The sequence below is a fragment of the Pelobates fuscus genome, chromosome 3 (genome assembly GCF_036172605.1).
Source record: "Pelobates fuscus isolate aPelFus1 chromosome 3, aPelFus1.pri, whole genome shotgun sequence".
Lineage (NCBI taxonomy): Eukaryota > Metazoa > Chordata > Amphibia > Anura > Pelobatidae > Pelobates > Pelobates fuscus.
In genome coordinates this window covers 263,271,677-263,284,746 of record NC_086319.1, presented here as the reverse complement: position 1 = coordinate 263,284,746, position 13,070 = coordinate 263,271,677, and the positions used below count along the sequence as shown (strand labels likewise).

At 42.9% G+C, this 13,070-nt stretch overlaps 1 protein-coding gene across 2 annotated transcripts in view; it reads right to left on the bottom strand.

Annotated features, from left to right (window-relative positions):
* BIN3 (bridging integrator 3) overlaps window positions 1-13,070 on the bottom strand; it is a 41,147-nt gene that overhangs the window by 15,316 nt on the left and 12,761 nt on the right. The gene's annotated exons all lie outside the window — the stretch shown is intronic.

The window sequence follows — 13,070 nt, the reverse complement described above, 5'->3', positions numbered from 1 at the left end:
TTACAGAGAAATTGAGAAGGTCCATTTAGCACCAATGAATTCAAAGCAGTATATAGGAATATATATATATATATATATATATATATATATATATATATATATATATATACATACACACACACACATATATACACACACCGTATATACTCGAGTATAAGCCGACCCGAATATAAGCCGAGGCCCCTAATTTTACCCCGAAAAACTGGGAAAACTTATTGACTCGAGTATAAGACTAGGGTGGGAAATGCAGCAGCTACTGGTAAATTTCTAAATAAAATTAGATACTAAAAAAAATTATATTAATTGAATATTTATTTACAGTGTGTGTATATAATGAATGCAGTGTGTGCGCGTATGAGTGCAGTGTGTGCGTATGAGTGCAGTGTGTGCGTATGAGTGCAGTGTGTGTTTGTGTGATGCAGTGTGTGTTTGTGTATGTGTTGGTGGGGGGTGGGCATTTTGATTATTGTTATTTTTTAATTATTATTTTAATCTTTTTTTTGTTGTTATATTATTATTTATTATTTTATTATTATTTATATATTTATTTTCGTCCCACCTCCCTGCTTGATACATGGCAGGGAGGGGGGCTCTCACTCCCTGGTGGTCCAGTGGCATTGTCAGTTCAGTGGAGGGGGGCTGGTAAGAAGCTGTTACTTACCTCTCCTGCAGCTCCTGTCAGCTCCCTCCTCTGTCAGCTCACAGTGTAAGTCTCGCAAGAGCCGCACTATGACCCCGCGGCTCTCGCGAGACTTACACTGGGACTTGCAGAGGGTGCTGACCGGACCGGCGCGGAGGAGAAGGGAGCTGACAGGAGCTGCAGGAGAGGTAAGTGCTTCCTGCCAGCCCCCAGTCTGTATTATGGCAATGTAAATTGCCATAATACAGACATTGACTCGAGTATAAGTCGAGTTGGGGTTTTTCAGCACAAAAAATGTGCTGAAAAACTCTGCTTATACTCGAGTATGTATATATATATATACATACATACATACATATACATACATACATACATACATACATACATACATACATACATATATATATATATATATACACACTCGTGTGTATTTCTACATTCAATTTTAATTTTCAGACATCACAAATACATTATTGTCAAATATAGGGGATAATACTATAGTAGAAATATAGTGCACACACACAAACACATATATACAGTATCTCACAAATGTGAGTACACCCCTCACATTTTTGTAAATATTTTATGTTTTCATGTGATAACACTGAAGAAATGACACCCTGCTACAATGTAAAGTAGTAAGTGTACAGCCTGTATAACAGTGTAGATTTGATGTCCCCTCAAAATAACACACAGCCATTAATGTCTAAACCGATGGCAACAAAAGTGAGTACACCCTTACGTGTTAAGGTCCAAATTGGGCCTAAAGTGTCAATATTTTGTGTGGCCACCATTATTTTCCAGCACTGCCTTAACTCTTGTGGGCATGGAGTTCACCAGAGCTTCTTGGGTTGCCACTGGAGTCCTCTTCCACTTCTACATGACTACATCATGGAGCTGGTGGATGTTAGAGACCTTGCGCTCCCCCACCTTTCGCTTGAGGATGCCCCACAGATGCTTAATAGGTTTTAGGTCTGGAGACATGATTGGCCCGTCCATCACCTTTACCTTTAGCAGCAAAGCAGTGGTCATCTTGGAGGTGTGTTTTGGGTCATTATCATGTTGGAATACTGCCCTGCGGCCCAGTCTCCAAAAGAAGGGGATCATGCTTTGCTTCAGTATGTCACAGTACATGTTCGCATTCAGGGTTCCCCTTAATTAACTATAGCTCCCCAGTGCCGGCAGCACTCAAGCAGGCCCAGACCATGACACTCCCACCATCATGCTTCACTGTAGGCAAAACACACTTGTCTTTGTACTCCTCACCTGGTTGCTGTCACACATGCTTGACACCATCTGAACCAAATAAGTTTATCTTGGTCTCATCGGACCATGGTTCCAGTAATTCATGTCTTTAGTTTGCTTGTCTTCAGCAAACCGTTTGCGGGCTTTCTTGTGCATCATCTTTAGAAGAGGCTTCCTTCTGGGACGACAGTCATACAGACCAATTTGATGCAGTGTGCGGCGTATGGTCTGAGCACTGAAAGGCTGATCCCCCACCACTTCAACCTCTGCAGCAATGCTGGCAGCACTCATGCGTCTATTTCCCAAAGACAACCTCTTGATATGTCACCGAGTACGTGCACTCAACTGCTTTGGCCGATCATGGTGAGGCCTGTTCTGAGTGGAACATGTCCTGTGAAACTGCTGTATGGTCTCGCCCACCATGCTGCAGCTCAGTTTCAGGATCTTGGCAGTATTCTTATTGCCTAGGCCTGGAGTAGGCAACCTTCTGCACTCCAGATGTTTTGGACTACATCTCCCATAATGCTTTTACAGCCAGAATGCTGTACAACAGTAGTTGTAGAATTCTACAACAGTAGTAAACAGTTCTTGCTGATGGTCTATTAAATGTTTATGGAGGATCCCATAAACATTTAGGGCCCTTATTTTGCCCCTACATTTCACAGTTCTAGCTGTGCTTTCGCTACATGTTTGTTAAAAGATATATAATTATGGTGCCATGGCTGTGGAAGATTGTTCTGATACTTACAAAGACAACTTATACGTTGGCATATACAGTAAATTGTCATATAGTAACAGCAGTTGGAGGAACCATAAATTGAGGAATCGGAGGATTTATGTACAGACTCCACAGCCCTGGATGATGTGACAGTGTGGTTTAAGAAGAAGAACGGCAACGTTCAGGTGATCACTGTGGTTTCTGTTTAGTAAATATTACACATATATAAATAGCTGGCAAAACAGCTCTCTTGGTTTTGCACAAACCATAGTACCCGTTTAAATTTAAAACATGTTTTATTTGGCAGTATTCTCAGAGTGTAATATCTATACCTGAGGACATAATTGGAAACTTCATGGTTAAAATACTTTGGTACCAATTATCAAGTAGTTATATTGTAAAAAAAAAGATGTTTAAGCCATCCTTCGTGCTCAGTGAGGACATACCATACTGTCCATGTATATACAGTGAGGGGGAGGCTTCCAATGGAGCTGGTAGATGCCAGGCCGGACACTTCCGATTACTTTATTTTTGGTATCTCTCCCCCTCCTTCCGCATTTCCCACAAAGTCCTGTAATTATGGGCAGGTAATGATTGGCTGTGGCCTGGACTCCTTCCTGTTTATTGTCACAGCTCAGTAGGACACAAACCACGTCACTTACGGGGATTTCAAACAACGGTGTCTCCATTCTCTACAAAGTCTCTGCCAAAAACCTTTAGTATACAACTTTAACCCCTTCCTTGCCAGTCATTCAGCATGGATCACAGAGTATAGACTGTGTATGATAGCTGGGGCTATTAAGCCATTTCATTACAACTCGCACTATCCTCTAAATACTTGTTGAAAAATAACTATCATTCAAAGTAGTAGTGCCGAACCATATAAATTAATGAAAAAATTTAAGATAGACGATATAAAACAGTAAAATAATAACAATAATAACATGCAAAGAGAATCACACAGTTTTATTAAGCATGGAAAACGACAAGCATAAAGAGACTATTTAAGAACCAAAACATCTTAAAAGGTGCATGTTAAACATTGTTTCCAGAAAGCGGCAGTGTTTATATTTGTCCAAGAGCACACTTGTTTTAGAGCCACTACAGACCCTTCCTTCTTCGACTTTCAAAGGTCTTCACATTAAGTGCGATCACACATAGTGTGACGACACCATGCATCCAATTGGATTTAACATTCTCTCCCTATGTATCCCATGCTTCCCAGAGATTAAACTGGGGGGGGGGGGGGGGGGGGATGAAGGGGGCCTTGACAAAGAGGGAAGCTATAGTGCCAGGAAAACAAGTTTGATTCAGCTCCTCAAAGTTTTGAACTGTAAGCTAATAGCAGTTAGTTGTCTGCAAGCGTCTGGGTGTCAGGCCTTCAGCGTGTACTCTGCCAACCTCTGCCAGTGTACTTTGCCACTCATATCTATCTCTATAGCGTGCCTTTAAAAAGAAAAAAAGTTTTTCACTGTAAGCTAATAGCAGTTAGTTGTCTGCAAGCTGCCAGTGTACTTTGCCACTCATATCTGGTGTCACTATAGCGTGCATTTAAAACCAAAAAACTTTTCCCACTGTTATAGATTGAATAGCAGTTAGTTGTCTTCAAGCGGGTGTCAGGCCTACAGCGTGTACTCTGCCAACCCCTGCCAGTGCACATTGCCACTCATATCTGGCCTCACAGTAGCTTGCACGCATAGTACCACTAATCCCCAAAAAAATGACAGGCAGAGGCAGGCCACCCCGCAGGGGCCATCGTGGTGCTGTGATTCCCTTTTGCCCTAGAATAATGCCCAGTTTTCAGAGGCCACGTACCCTGAACTTGAAAAGTTCTGAGGACATAGTTGACTGGCTAACACAGGACACCCAATCTTCTACAGCTTCCGCTCGGAACCTTGACGCATCATCCTCCTCCAGCTTAGCTTCGGGCACCTCTCAAGATACCACTCACCCGCCTGCCGCCGCCACCAACACTAGCACCACAGCCGCTTCACTTGGTATGTCAGAGGAGTTATTTACACATCCGTTTGAAGAAATGAGTGATGCGCAACCATTATTGCCAGAGGATGTAGATAACAGGGATGTGTCTCAGGCAGGCAGCATTACACACATGGACGTACGGTGTGATGATGATGATGATGTACCCGCTGCTGCTTCCTTTGCTGAGTTGTCAGATACAAGTGAAGCGGTTGATGATGACGATGCATCCATGGATGTCACATGGGTGCCCGCTTGGCAAGAAGAAGAACAGGGTGAAAGTTCAGATGGGGAGACAGAGAGGAGAAGGAGGAGACAAGTTGGAAGCAGGGGAAGGTCGTCGCAAGGAGCTAGTGGCACAGTCAGACAGCATGCATCGGCACCCGGGGTCAGCCCTACAGCACGCCAATCAACGCATGCTGTGTCCACCACCAGAATGCAGTCATTGCAGAGCTCAGCAGTGTGGCATTTTTTTTGTGTGTCTGCCTCTGACAACAGCGATGCCATTTGCAACCTGTGCCAAAAGAAACTGAGTCGTGGGAAGTCCAACACCCACCTAGGTACAACTGCTTTGCGTAGGCACATGATCGCACATCACAAACGCCTATGGGATCAACACATGAGTACAAGCAGCACACAAACTCCAAGCCGCCATCCTCCTCCTGGTCCAGCATCTTCAGCCACGTAAACCACTGCTGTCCTCCTTGCCCCCTCTCAACCATCCGCCACTCCGTCTCTCGCCTTGAGCAGTTCCCGCTCATCTGCCCACAGTCAGGTGTCTGTCAAGGACATGTTTGAGCGTAAGAAGCCAATGTCAGAAAGTCACCCCCTTGCCCAGCGTCTGACAGCTGGCTTGTCTGAACTATTAGCCCGCCAGCTTTTACCATACAAGCTGGTGGAGTCTGAGGCGTTCAAAAAATTTGTAGCTATTGGGACACCGCAGTGGAAGGTACCCGGACGAAATTTCTTTGCACCAAAAGGCAATCCCCAACCTGTACTCGATTGTGCAAAAGGAAGTAATGGCATGTCTGGCACACAGTGTTGGGGCAAGGGTCCATCTGACCACTAGTACCTGGTCTGCAAAGCATGGTCAGGGCAGGTATATCACCTACACTGCGCATTGGGTAAAATTGCTGATGGCTGCCAAGCATGGAATGCGTGGCTCTGCAGAGGAGTTGGTGACACCGCCACGACTTGCAGGCAGGCCTGCTGCCACCTCCTCTACTCCTCGTACTCCATCCTCTTCCATAACCTCCTCAGCGGAGTCCTCTTCTGATGCGGTGTCTTGCTCCCCATCAACGGCACCCCCCCAGCTCCCCATGTACTATTCCACATCCCGGATACGGCAGTGTCACGCCGTTTTGGGTTTGACTTGCTTGAAAGCAGAGAGTCCCACCGGACCAGCACTCCTGTCCGCCCTGAACGCACAGGTGGAAAAGTGTCTGACTCCGCACCAACTGGAGATCGGCAAAGTGGTTTGTGACAACAAAATAAATTTGTTGGCGGCATTAAATTTGGGCAAGTTGACACATGTGCCGTGCATGGCACATGTGTGTAATCTGATCGTACAATGCTTTGTGCATAAGTACCCAGGCTTACAGTACATCCTGAAGCAGGCCAGAATTGGCTTGGGGATGTCCGGAGGAGTACTTACAGATCACTGTTCAAGGTCTGTTTGTCTGGATAACCCGTCAGCATTGCCATTTTGCTTCCCAGGGCGATAGTGAATTGTAAAGTCAAAAGGCTGTAGCGCCAAACTCCAGCGCAACAGCCTGGCATTGTCTCCTGACACCCTGTTCAGCCACACCAACGGGTTGTCATCTGTGAGTAAGGTAAACGGTTGTCCATACAAGTAAGGTTGCAGCTTTTTGAGGGCCCACACCACCGCCAGGCACTCCTTTTCAATGGCAGTGTATCTACTTCCCTGGGCAAAAGTTTCCGGCTTAGATAAGCCCCGGGTTGCTCGCCGCCATCTGCTCCGACTTGGCTCAGTACTGCTCCCAATCCAAACATAGAAGCGTCTGTATGGACGAGAAAGCGTTTAGTTGGATCAGGAGCAGAAAGTACAGGTGATTTAATGAGCGCCGTCTTGAGCTGTTGGAAGGCCTGTTCACACTCTGGGGCCCATAATACCATCTTGGGGAGGTTTTTACGTGTTAGATCCGTAAGAGGTTTAGCTAGGGTGCTGTAATTAGCTACGAATTTCCTGTAGTACCATGCGGTACCCAGGAATGCGAGGACCTGGGTTTTAGTGCGGGGGGTTGGCCACTTGGCGACTGCCTCTATTTTAGCGGGTTCTGGTTTCTGTAGCAGGCTCCCGACTCTGTGCCCTAAGTATTGAACTTCTGCCATTCCTATATGGCACTTACTGGGCTTTAGGGTCAGTCCGGCCTCCCTAATCCGGTCTAGTACGGCTCCTATGTGGGTCAGGTGTTCGGGCCAGGAGCAGCTAAAAATGGCTATATCATCCAAGTAGGCGCAGGCATACTCCTGAAACCCATCCAGTAGCCGATCTACCATCCTCTGAAAGTTAGCTGGGGCATTCTTCATCCCGAATGGCATGACCTTAAACTGATACAGGCTAAACGGGGTGACAAATGCCGACTTGTGGATGGCGTCCTCGGCTAATGGCATTTGCCAGTACCCCTTGCACAGATCTATTGTGGTGAGGTACTGGCCTCTGGCCATTTTGTCTAGGAGCTTGTCTATCCGGGGCATAGGGTAGGCGTCTGAGGTTGTTTTATCGTTTAGCCTCCAGTAGTCTACACAGAAACGGGTCGTGCCGTCCCGTTTCGGTACTAGTACTACCGGGGAGGCCCAGGGGCTGTCAGAGTGTTCTATCACCCCTAACTGCATCATTTCCTCAATTTCTTTCCGCATATTTTCTTTAACTGCTTTGGGTATGCGATAGGCGGTTTGGCGAAGGGGGGTCTGGTCTAGGGTTTCAACTTTGTGAGTGGTTAACGGAGTGTACCCAGGTAGGTTGGAAAACGTGGCCCCCTTGTCCTGGATTAGTCTTTGGACCTGGGTTCGCTCCTGGGGGTCTAACCGTTCTAACTGTACTTCTCCCAGGTCTCCGCTCTGGCCCTCTTGGTCTAGGAGATCAGGAAGTGGCAAATTATCATAATCTTCAGTGGCAGGTGCACAGATCGCGGTTACCTCTTCCGTGCGCTCGTGGTATGGCTTGAGCATGTTCACATGGAGCATGCGCTTGCCTCCCGTGCCTGTGACCGCACCGATCACAAAGGTGGTATCACAAACCTGCTCTACCACCTTGTATGGGCCCTGCCAGGAAGCCTGCAGCTTGTCCTTGTGGACAGTGTCAACCCATATCTGCCAAGTGACCCTATGTAGGGGGAACAGTCCCTATTCTGCTCTGTGTCAGTGTGTATCAGGGTCCCTGAAGACAGGTGTCAATCCATATCTGCCAAGTGACCCTATGTAGGGGGAACAGTCCCTATTCTGCTCTGTGTCAGTGTGTATCAGGGTCTCTGAGGACAGGTGTCAATCCATATGTCGAGGTGTCAATCCATATCCATTGTGATTTAGGAATGTTAGATGATTTATGCCCTTTATGGATTAAAACCAGACTCTGCATCAACTGTGTAATTTTCCATGGGAGTTTTGCCATGGATCCCCCTCCGGCATGCCACAGTCCAGGTGTTAGTCCCCTTGAAACAACTTTTCCATCACTTTTGGGGCCAGAAAGAGTCCCAGTGGGTTTTAAAATTTGCCTGTCCATTGAAGTCAATGGCGGTTCGCCGGTTCCGAACGTTTGTGGAAGTTTGTGGTAGAGAGAGAATAGAAGAAGACCGGCACTCAAGGAATTTAACCAAAGTTTTTACTGCTCAATAAACTTTGGTTAAATTCCTTGAGTGCCTGTCTTCTTCTATTTTCTACATTTGAGCTACCAGAGCACCAGGTAAATTTTCTTCTTGTTTGGAGTGCAGGGGAGATATATATATATATATATATATATATATATATAGATCAGATGATCCTAATTCCAGTCCCAAGACTTGCCCAATTTACAAATTGCAGAGCTCCAAAATACCCATTCTCAAAACTTCCCCACACTACAGAGCTCTGAAACATTCAGCCAGTGATCGATCAGAAAATGCAGATTTTAGAACATATTGAAATGGAAATTCTGAACAGAAATGCTTTGTGTTCTAAAAGATTTGGCTTGTGTATAAATAAAGAGAAACACAAGCAAACAGATAAACCAGGCAGGAAGGCAGGAATTGGTAAGGGTGCCGGACACAGACTGAGGTCTGACCACTAATGAATAGTTACTTATCGCACATGTCTAAACCACAGACACTTTTCTCCATTCCTTACAAGGAACACAAGCTGCCGGACAGGAACCAGCTATAGAGAACATTACTGTTCAGTGAACAGTCTAACCAGGGATGTACTGCTGCTTGCCTTTCTTAGAACAATACAAACGTGGACTGTACTTTACAGTGTAGTGTAATGCAACGACTGCCAAACCTCTGATAGGCTAGGGATACTTCAACACCATAACCACTGCAGCATGGTTTACCATAGGCCCACCGACGCTTAGTTCAGAAGCTTACATTATCTCTCCTAAGTCCTGCAGGATGAGCTCATTGGCTGAGAGCATCATATGTTCACTCTCATCCAATGAGCGAAGCCCTGTACCAGGTCTAGCTTTGAGCTGAGAGATTCCGGGAACACCAAAGGTAAGAATTCAAACCATTCTAAAACAGTGTGACTTCTTATAATGGGGTTTGTGCCAGGGCACTCCTAGTACTGTAATCACTTTGTCACGCTCTAGTGGTTATAATGCTTGGGAGTGTTAATTTTACTGTTAAAGTTTATCGGTGTTTGAACAAAGCTTATTCTTAAATTTCTGTTACAAAATACTAGAATGGGAATATGTCCAGGTTATCACAATGATATGGCATTATAGGAATAACCAAACTGGGTAAAAATTTCTCATATAGTTCAGAAAGACTGCCATGCTAAAATCTTCTAATTTATATGCATAAAATAAGCTTCATTGATACAAAAAAAATGATTTAAAAAAACAGATCTAGCCTCTTTACCAGGCACTAAATCTAGCAAATTCTAGCCTCTTTACAAAGTACTGGGAAGAGTATATTTTGAGGTACCTACATTTCCCATAGCCCTGCGCGCAGCTTGAATCATACAGAAGTAAGCATTGACAGCTTATCATTCATTTCAAAATGACTTAAAATCTACTTGTGTGAGTGAATGAGAGTCGTCAGTACACGTCAAAAAGCAATCAGTGGCAAGCAATTGGGTAACATTCATTTTAGCAGCCTTGTAAGAAGTCCATTTAAACTACCTATAAATTTTAAAAGCAAGCAGTAACATTTTTAGGAGCTATGGTTTCCTCGCTCATCAAGTTTGTTAATCCGTAAATCAACCAATTAGAATATTTCCTCTCAACCTGAATAGCAGCCAAATTACAGCGAATTAGTCAAATTAGATGAATTTGTATTGATCTACTAAATTCTGCATCTTTATGATCAAACTGACAAATTCAACTTGTGTTAGTTAGAGGAAGAGGACTTTACTAGACTAGAAGCTTGTAGGTTTGTACAGCTCTGTGAAATGTGCTGGTATTTTGAAATCATAGTAATCATACGGAGAATCAATTTGAACAGCTACTCAATCAAGCAATTTATCCACAGATAGTTATCCTTCAATTACAAATTCTATTTATTTGTGCCAAGTTCAGTATGACAGTGAACTTGGTGGATGAACTGAACGCTATTTGATATTAATTTCCTGTTTAGTTTTTTGGCTTCTAATGAATGGATCCTTCAATGTCGATCTAACCCAGGCGATTAAAGCGGATTCACCATTTATACTAAATCCCATGTTGAAGTGCAACTTTATATATTTATTAGTAGTTTTCAATACAATACAATATAATTATATATATATATATATATATATATACATACACCAATGTAGCATGCAGCACTGCAGAATGATGATATAAATACAACAGAGAAAAAACCTGCTCAAATAAGCTTGCATATGATGTTCAACAACAACAGTGATGTCATAAACCAAATCTAATAACATCACTATGTTCACACATTAGGCCACTTCGATCTTAGACAGGGGCAACATAGTACAATAGGGACATAATTTAGAACAGTAGGCTCCTATAAAATCAATTCCAGTTGTCACCTAAATATAGGCTTTTCTCCTTAAATCTGCAACCCCTAAATTCACCTACATTAACACACCAAATGATCACATTTGCGTTGAAAATAGACTGAATTATATTTCTTTCACTTATAAAAAGGTGTGTCCTATAAAAGGTATGACCAGATCAGGAAAAACCCAATTTGGCAACAAACACACACACAAAAAAAGTGCAGAAGTAAAAGAAGGGTGCATTCACAGCAATTCTATACAGGGGTGGAGATATATCTGAATGTTGAGGATTGTACCGTGAGAAGAACAGAGAACTAAAGAGGAGAGAACGGCTCATTTAGGGCAGTGATTTTCATTTCTATCCAAGTAATTATGTTTCTCTCACAAAGCTAAAGCAAAAAAAAAAATGAAAAAAAAAACACACCATTAAGGAACAGAACAAGCATAATTCTAGGGGTCCAGCAACATGGTCCTAAATGTCGAGCCACATAATACTGACACAATATGTGCTAAATTAACCCCTAAGCACATATTTGTAAATGTTAAAAGGTAAAAACTACACTTCCTCCCTTCCAAGTCTGCTCACAACTACAGTCATTAACCTCCCTCACCAAACTTTATTTATCCCTCTAACGGGATGTGCCAGAGCCTTGGCACCAGCAGCGGAGGATAATTAAAAAGAAATAAATAATTATATATTAAAAAAAAAAAAACAAACTAGATGCACATGGCAACCATCTTCTCAGCAGCCAATAGGATGGCAGCAGTGGCTGGAATGGCTTTTGGAGGCTGGCTGTGCCTTTGGTATATTTAGAAGGCCTGACTCACAGCTTGTTTACAGTACAGATCTCCAGATGGACTCGTGGAAAGCACAATCTACCACAGCAAAAATATACAGATATATCACTGCTTTTAACAAATCTTTAAAGAAAGTGGTGTTTAACTCCCTCCCTGCTTGTGGGAGATGAAAAAAATAGGAAGTTAATAAAGAGTCGACACGTTGTAATTCAAATATAGGCCCACATCTACAGCACATCTCCAGAACAGTCACAGAGGCAGCAGTAGGTCCACACACATATATGATCTGCGTACTGTACTGGTTTAATCTGAAGAATTTATACAAACCATAACAATATAACAAACAAATGTCCCAAAAAAATAAATAAACTTACAATTCAAGGCTATATTCTGAATGGAAACTTATACAAATATGTCACAATGATGTAAGGTAACTGGTAGGATCTTCTTCCTCCCTGGAACTTCCTCTATGGTCAGGAGTTCACTAGAATGATAATGTATTATATATAGAAGTCTGGAAATTTCACCACCAGAAATGAGAAAATATCGCAGACAAGCAATATTTATTTCATAGCTCTTTTCCTGCTGACTATTTTCATTTACAATAGACAAATGTGGAAAATATAAAATGGAAAAAAATATCTTGACATCAGCATGTTATGACTTCATAATGCACATCCATGTTGCTCCTTGGATAGTTTCCCCCGACACTGACATAACAATCCGCTCATAAGTGGCTACAGGTTTATACATTTTTTGATTGCTAATGAAGCTGGGCTCATGGCATTTTATTTCCTCAATCTGTATTTTATTGAGATATAGGCCCTATACTTATTGTTAGATGGGATATACAACAGCTTAGTTTTTATAATAAGGAGAAGTAATTAAATACTGACTGTCTAAAAGGGAACCTACAGTGCCTTGCAAAAGTATTTACCCCCCCCCTTGACTTCTTACCTATTTTGTTACATTACAGCCTTAAGTTCAATGTTTTATTAATCTGAATTTTATGTGATGGATCAGAACACAATAGTCTAAGTTGGTGAAGTAAAATGAGAAAAATATATACATAAAACTTTTTTAGAAACAGAAAAACTGAAAATTGGCATGTGCGTTTGTATTGTATTGTTATGAAGCCCATAAAAAGCTCTGGTGCAACCAATTACCTTCAGAAGTCACAATTAGTGAAATGATGTCCACCTGTGTGCAATCTAAGTGTTACATGATCTGTCATTACATATACACACCTTTTTTGAAAGGACCCAGAGGCTGCAACACCTAAGCAAGAGGCACCACTAACCAAACACTGCCATGAAGACCAAGGAACTCTCCAAACAAGTAAGGGACAATGTTGTTGAGAAGTACAAGTCAGGGTTAGGTTATAAAACAATATCCAAATCTTTGATGATCCCCAGGAGCACCATCAAATTTATCATAACCAAATGGAAAGAAATGGCACAACAGCAAACCTGCCAAGAGACGGCCACCCACCAAAACTCACGGACCGGGCAAGGACGGCATTAATCAAAG